The sequence below is a fragment of the Eublepharis macularius genome, chromosome 10, assembly GCF_028583425.1.
Source record: "Eublepharis macularius isolate TG4126 chromosome 10, MPM_Emac_v1.0, whole genome shotgun sequence".
Lineage (NCBI taxonomy): Eukaryota > Metazoa > Chordata > Lepidosauria > Squamata > Eublepharidae > Eublepharis > Eublepharis macularius.
Genome location: NC_072799.1, coordinates 23,180,261 through 23,188,355, shown reverse-complemented (window position 1 = coordinate 23,188,355; position 8,095 = coordinate 23,180,261).

Genomic DNA, 8,095 nt, shown 5'->3' with positions numbered 1-8,095 from the left:
GAATGAAATTGCAGATAAGGAATTCATCAAGCAAACTAACATGAAAAATTTAACAAGGGTTTGGGATTCCTTAGTTCTTACAGTTGCTAGCCACTTTCTGCTATCATGTGGTTTCTCCCATAAGCTGCTGATGGCTGTATTATAGTATTGCTAACCTCCAGGTGAGACCTGGAGATCTCCCCAAATTATAGCTGATCTCCCCTGGACAAAAAGGCTGCTTTGGAGGGTAAACTAAATGGCATTACAACCTACAGAGGTTCCTCCCCTTCTCAATTTCCACCAGACTCCACCCACCCCTAAATCTCCAGGAATTTTCCAGAGTTGGCAACCCTAGTCCCAAGAAAGCTTAGGGTAGAACAAAAACTTGCTAGTCTTGAAGGTGGAGTAAGACTCATTTGCTTTTGCCCCAGCAAGCCAACTCTACAACAGGCGAGCAACTAAGGGCTGCCAGCTCTGGGTTGGAAAATACCTAGAGAATTTGGGGGTGGCACTTGGGGATGGTAGCGTATGGGGGAGGGGCTGGAGCGCGGCAAGTTATAACGCCATAGAGTTCACACACACACACACACCGCAAAGCTTCCATTTCCCCCAGGGGAACTGATCTCTGCAGTCTGGAGATCAGGTGTAATTCTGGAAGATCTCCAGGTTCTACCTGGAGAATGGCAAGCCTAGGGCGACCAGATGCACTTAATCTGAACTACACAGACCATCATTGTGCCTATGGGGTCCTTTTCACACAACCCACCCCCCACAAACAAACTTTATGTGTCTGGAAAAGAAAATTTCTCCCAAATATTAGCAGTCCTTTGCGTGTGGAGGGAAACTGGATGGAAGAATCTTAAATACCAGCCGCCCCTCTGCTTAGTCGCGCGCACCGCCTCAAGAGATTCTAGTCGTTCTCCTGCGCTGTTAAAATACCTTCAGCGTCTAACAGTGCAATCAGAGTTACACCGGTCTAAACCCATTGCTTTCAGTGGGCTTAGACCGGAGTGCCTGTTCGACATTGCGCGGTCTCTCAGGCCCAGGCCCGGAAAGCCGGAGAGGGGCAAAGGCCGGCGCGTCCTCCTTTCCGCCCACGGCGCGCAGGAGCGCAGGGCGGTGGCGCCTGGGAGCGTCGAGTCTGTGGCGAGGCGCTTTGCCTGCCGCCCCCTCGGGTGGCGTTTTTGTGTGGCGGGGTTGTCCCCTGTGCAAACAACAGGTTGAATATTGTAGGTGCAGGTTATTAAAACGTCGCGGGGACAATGGCAGTCTGTGTCCCATTCGCCACGCTCGGCTTCCTCTTTGGAAAAGGGCGCGCACCATGGGCCGCGGGGTTGGCTTCCCGCGTGAGGCAGTCTGCATAGCAGCAGCGCCTGCTCGGTCGCCCTGGAAATCGCGGCGCGCGGAGGGAGACGGCCGCGGGCACACCGACCGCAGGCCTAAAGTAGACGACGATGACGATGATGAATAGTAGCCGGAAGATCAAGGAGGCCCTTTGAACACGGAAGGACGTGAAGGGTCCGGCCTCTAAAACACCTCAGCGTTTGGAACGCGGAGTCTCGCTTTGCCTTTTTTACTTGTGACGAAGCCCCCCAAATTACTCTTACCCGTAGCCAGATATTTTGCAGTCCTTTCCTCCCTCAAGTCATAACAATTTCTGCTCCTCAAGAGCATTGCCTCATGGCGCTTGGATGAGAGAAGGAAAGGGAAACATGTTCCTTGCGGCTTGCCCATATCTAGCAGTCACATTCTGGACCATTCGTAATTAACAGTTTTCAAAGGCAGCCAGCCCCGTGGAGAACGTGTAGCAGTAGTTTAGTGCTGTAACCTGACCTTTTGCAAATGATCTTGTTCTTAACTAATTTTTAGCAGCTTTATCTAGGAAGTAATTTCCTATCAAAAGCTCTGAAACAGAAACTCTTTGCAGTCTCAGGGTTTGCAAATTCCATATACCCTTTTTCCACACTTGCAGGCATGATTGAAGGAAGGAGGGTGTGTGTGTGTGTGTGAGATCCTCAGGTTTTACAACATGAAAAGTAAATTTCTGATCTATAATGAAGATGAAATACTTTTAAAGGCCACTTTAATTCTGTTGAACTGTGAGAGTGTGACACTTCAGTTGGGGGCGGGGGAGGCAGTAAATGTAGTAAACGTCAACTTATTTCTTGAAAACACACCAAATCAGAACTACAACATCAAATGAACTAAAATCATTTTAGTAATGCAGTCGGCTTCTTCCCTTCCTTTTCCTGGAGTGCCTTTTAGTTACTTCTTTAAAAGTCAGAAGTGTGTAGGCAGTCAAACACAAAACTTGCAGTGCACAACTGCTTATATATGAGAGTGGCTGACCCAATTATTAAAGGACAGATGACGTGGACAAGCTGTGATTGGCTCTTCCAATTCTAAAGAGAAGGTGGAAGTGGGAGCAAAGATTTTATCAAGGCCGTGTTGCTGGGGAAGGTGATTGATTAATCTTTTCCTCCTTGACACCTTTTCCCCAATTGAAATTGCAATTGGTATTAACGGCTCATTTTGAGGGGGAGTGCGCAGGAACGCAGGTCTGGTAGTTCTCCAAAGAGGTCACGTGTCAGGTTGCCCCACCCACCTGGTTTTTGGCCATTTTGGGCCCATTTTGGCCTGGATTGGGCCCAAAATGGCCGGGATTGGGCCTAAAACAGCCGGAATTGGTCCCAAAACAGCCAGGATCGGGCCTCTGACAGGTGGTGGATCACTCTCCCACTCAGCAGCTCAAATCTGACCATTTGGGGCCCCTTTTCAGCCATTTTCATCCCCCTTTTGTCATTTTGGGCCCAATTTTGGCCCTGAATGGCCAAGATTGGGTCCAAAACAGCCGGATAAGTGAGGTCAGGGGGTGTGGCATATACAAATCAGTTATGCTAATGACACACTTCCAGTTCCCCTTGCCCAGCTGGCAAGGGACATGGCATATGCTAATAAGTTATACTAATGAGTTTCTGCAGCTCTTTTTCTATGAAATAACCCCTGGGTATTAGCAGTGGAGGGTTACAATACTGGTATTGGTGTTGTCCTGATCTTTTTTCCTCTGTTGCAGCTAACGGGAGCTCTAGGAAGTATTTCTATTGGGAAGGGGCATGGTGTTGGGAAGTGGGTAAGTGCTGGGGTCATGATCCAAATGGGGGCCTCTCCACAGCTCTGTTTTTACATTAGAACGATGGGAGACTTCTCACATCTATTATACTAGCCATAAAGGTTTTCCATGGGGCTCCCATTCTACCACCTTTCTTCCTTAGCAGATGTTAATCAAGTGTTTGTATAGACACTGCACTCTGCAAAATGCATGTCAGAGAAACTTGGGGAGGGATGCTAACCTGTTTCTCTCATATCATTTTCTTTCTGAAAAAAAGGCAACCCTGAGCTACTGTTGCTCTTGCCGGCGAGAGCTTCAAGGTACTTATAGGTCCTAGGAGACTCTGTCCCCACTCTGCCATGGAAACGTGTTGGGTGAACCTTGGGTTAATCACACACTCTCAGCCTAACCCACCACACAGGGTTGTTGTGAGGATAAAATAAGATGAGAAGAATGGTTGCCCATTAGGGAGAAAGGTGGAGTTAGTATCAATGAATTAAATGAACGAATGAATACGAAAATGTATAATTTCATAACTGAAAATTATTCGTGTTTGAAGTAGTCTTCAGATTTTCTTTTTGTTTGGAATGTTTTGCACTATTTGTGATTGTGGTTACATAATGATTTTAAAAATGTTTATGTATATTCTGCCCTACCCTGGATAGCCCAGGCAAACCCAATCTCATCAGATTTCAGAAGTAGTATCGGTCTTGGTTAATAATTGAATGGGAGACCTTCAAGGAAGACAAGATTGCTATGCAGAGATAGGCAAGGCAAGCTACTTTAGCATAGTTAAGTGGCTGGATTGTGGAACCCCACTGCTGTTGGTTCGAACCCCACTGCTTCCATGTGCTCAGTATGTGGCTTTAGGTAAGTCATTCCTCTCGGCTTGAGCTCCCCAGCTGTATTGTGGGGATAATAACAACACTGATTTTGTTCATTGCTCTGAGTGGGCACTAATCTGGCTAGAAGAGTGTATATAAGTACAATTATTATAAACCACGTCTGTCAATCTCTTGCCTTGAAATTCCTAGCAGGAGTCGGCTAGCGTTTGTCGGCACGCCTCATCATCACATCCTTCTAATGCTGGGCTTTTGATTTTAATGTAATAGTTGCAAAACCTGACCTGTGTGATTGTCTGCCAGTTTAGGTGGTTTGCAGATCATCTCCACAGTTGGTTTTTGCCCATTCCTATTGCAGCACCACCAGATAAACATGTTATTTTGACGAGTTGTAGTCTGTGTTGTTTTGCATATGCAGCAGCAAAGGCACAAAGCACAAGTGGTACCCAATTCTTTTAACAGGGAGAGGACATGTTTCATGGGAAAGGAGATTAAGGGACACAGTTTGCAATGGAGTGATTGAGCGTATTTTTCTTTAGCATGAATGGTAATTAGGGCGTGGATTTCATGAGTTCTATGATGGAAATAATCACACAATTATATTACAGATTCTGTAGTTTTTCTATGGGGTTCACATTGTGGTTCTGCTCAGTCACTGTGCAAAGCCATAGTTTATTTTGACTATCATTAGTTTGAGAGTCCAGGATGTAGCTTACAGATGAACACTCAAATTTTGGTTTGTTTTCAGAAATCCTGATTTCATTGCCATCTCCATGGAACCTGGGAGGCTATTGCCAGGGAATAAGCCGGAATCACACTAGGATATCTGCATTTGTACTTCAAGATAAACTATAGTTAAGACTAGCTGTGGTTAATAAACGAACTTTAGTTTCTGGTGTACTGAATCCTAACTAATCATAAATAGTTGATTGGCTCGCATTCAGACAATCACAGTTTGTGCTGTCAGTTTATTTAAATCATGGTTTCACACAATGTCTGAACTGAGCCACTATGTTGGTGGTTTATTTTCCTTGCAGGACAGTTTGTGATCACTTCAAAGGAATTGAAAGGGTTAATGGGCTTAGACTGGAGAAACTCTTCTTAGGATTGCACTGTTTATGGCTTAAGCGCAACTGGTATGGGCTTAACTGCTTTATGGATTATATATATATATATGTTATTTTGACAAAATGTATGTATGTATGTATAAATATGCACCTCTTGTTGCTGAAGTTAAAAAGGAATGTTCTTTACAAATATGATGGACTCTAGGAAGCTGGCTGTAGGTGAAGCAAATTGCTTAAACAATGTTGGCCGTAGACATTTCCCCCATTAAAACAAAAGTAATTATACTTGTCTCCCTTGAAGGATTAGCAGTTTAGTACAACATGAGCTACGAGCTGGGAAATCTCCAGTAATAGTCTCAGGCTGGCCTTGGGAGTCTTTAGGCAAAGTTCTGTTTCTTAGTTTCTATTACGGTTGTCAAGTAGGCAGGAGAAAAAAAATTTCTGTCCTTTTAATAGAGGCTTACAGTGCAATCCTAAACTGAGTTATACTAGTCTAAGCCTATTGATTTCAGTGGGCTCAGACTGGAGTAATTCTGTTTAGGATTACATCATTAATATATGGAAATGGGGCAGTTGAAGTTTTTCATGAGATGGAGGTTAATAATACTAGATAAATAATATTCCATTAATAATCAGTTAAAGGCACAGGACAGTTTTGCTCCAGGCAGTTCACAAACCTAGTTTCTGCTACCGTCACCCTATGCAAAATAACTGACTCCCTTATTCTTTAGTATGGGGATGTATGTGAAATGCTTGGAGAACTCAGGGGGGAAGTGCTCTGTAAATTATTATTATCTTTCAATCAGCTTACCTACTTCACTTATACTCCACCTTTCTTTTGAAGTCCAGAATGGCTTACATAGGAACCCAGTGTGGTCTTGTATAGAAGCACTGGCCGAAGTCTAAGTTAGTTTAAATGCAGTTACATCAATGTGCCTTCAGACTATTTGCATGGCCCATTTCTTTTAAAATTGCACACAAGCAGAAAAGTTTCAGATAGGAAAATGAGAGCCCTGTCTAGGTACTATTGCCTTAGTTCCAGCTTACTCCCACCCCTTCACCATAAATATATATTTTAATAGTGACCATTTATTTGCATACTTTTAATCAACTCTAGAAATGAAATGCAGAATAAGAAAATATTTAGGAGGCGTTCTCTCCTTACCATTTCTTTGTGGGGGGAAAAGGAACAGGATCATAGGGTTTTTTTTTTAAGTAAAAAAGACTAGATGTAGTACTAAAGCGCCACCTGCTGCCTACAGGGCATATCTGGTGAGAATTTTTCCTTCTGAAAAAAGAAAGTCTCACCATTATAGTAGGATGAATTCCGCTCCAAACGTCCATCTTCTTTGGGTGCTTTGATTTCAGCTGATATGTTGTTGGCACTGTATAAATTAAAACAACAATAGCAACCTGCAACAGGTACAAACAACCTTGATTTCATTTTGTGCTTGTTCACACTGTATATTCTTTTACCTGTATAGTTTTTCCCATATATTAAAAACTGCCAGTATAGAGTCACTCCCACAGCAATTTCTGAGCATATACATAATTTTTTCTAATGATAAAGGAAGCAAGGTAAAACAACAGGTCAGGAAAGAAAATGGAAAGAAAATAAAACGACAGAAAAAGAACAACAGTATTTCTTTTTTTTTCTGTTTATTTGTATCTTCTTTTTCTCATTTATGTGCAAAAGCAACATAGTCCCTTATTGACCATTAATCTCTATATGACCAATAGTACAGTTAGTAATTTCTGCTACACAAAATTTGTTTAACATAAGATGCATCATGTTAGAATAAACTCTGATTTTCAATTAACTGTTGAGAAAATCTGGGAGATTTGGAGGCGGAGCTTGGGGAGTATGAGGTTTGGGGAGGTGAGGGACCTCAGTGAAGTATAATGCCAAGGAGTCCTTCTTCCAGAGCAGCTGTTTCCTCCAGAGGAACTGATCTCTGTAGTATGGCGATAACTTGTAATTCCTAGAGATCTCCAGACCCCAGCTGGAAGTTGGCAACCCTATTTTCAATATGGGTGTGGTCATACAGACGAATGGTACAGTGCAATTTTCTGCCAGCATAATGCTTCACTTGCAACTTCAGATAGTGAATAGCCGAGCTGGAAAAATCCTGCGTTCAAGACTTTGGAAGCCAGTACCTGCTGGTACCATCTTCTGACTTCCTATAAGGTGTTTTTTTAAAAAAATCCTTACATTGTATGTATTCCTTGCAACACACTATTAATAGTCTGCACATTCCATTACCTGCTCTAATGGAAGACGTGGGGATGGTTTATGCATCAAAATAAGAAGAGAGATCAAATGGCTGCCAAAATGTGCAGAAGAAAAACAAGAACAGCTGTGTAAAGGGGAGGGGGTTGTTCCTTTCCTCCAAATGCATTTCAATATAACTTTTTCTCAAGGGAATACAGTTAAGTAAGGCAGTTGAATCTGCTTAACCTCTCAGTGTTGGAGTTCTAAAACTTTCCTCTTCTCAGAGTCTCTGAAATCATGATAATAGCAGTACATCTGCACAAAAATACTGACTGACTGAACTGAACTGATCATTTCAAAATGCGTTGCGAATTAAATATTTATTTTCTAGATAACTATCCTTGTTTTTTCCCAGCCGTTTCACAGACATATTCATCATTTAATGACTTCAGCATACAGTGTGGACTTGTCTGTGTGAATGAGTGGTCACAGTTTATTCCACATATATGGAATATTTATATCATCTATCACTCCCAACATATTGTTCAATGGAGTTGGTTCACCTACAGTAATCGGGCATTGACAAAGAAGTGATGGGCATGCATGTATGATCTTGCCCTTACACCAGGGGTCCCCAACTTTTATGAGCCTGTGGGCACCTTTGGAATTCTGACACAGGGCGGTGGTGGGCACTAACACAAAATGGCTGCCACAGGAGGCCAAGACTCGCTCACCCACCCACAGGAAGTCCAAGTGCAGGGGAAAAGAGGGGTAATTTAAAAAAAAGTCTGGGAAAGAGGAGCGAGAGAGAGAATAAAATCAGTACTTGGGTGGCAGCTATTGCTAAAGCATTATTTTAACCTGTGCACCCAATCAGTTCTCCAAT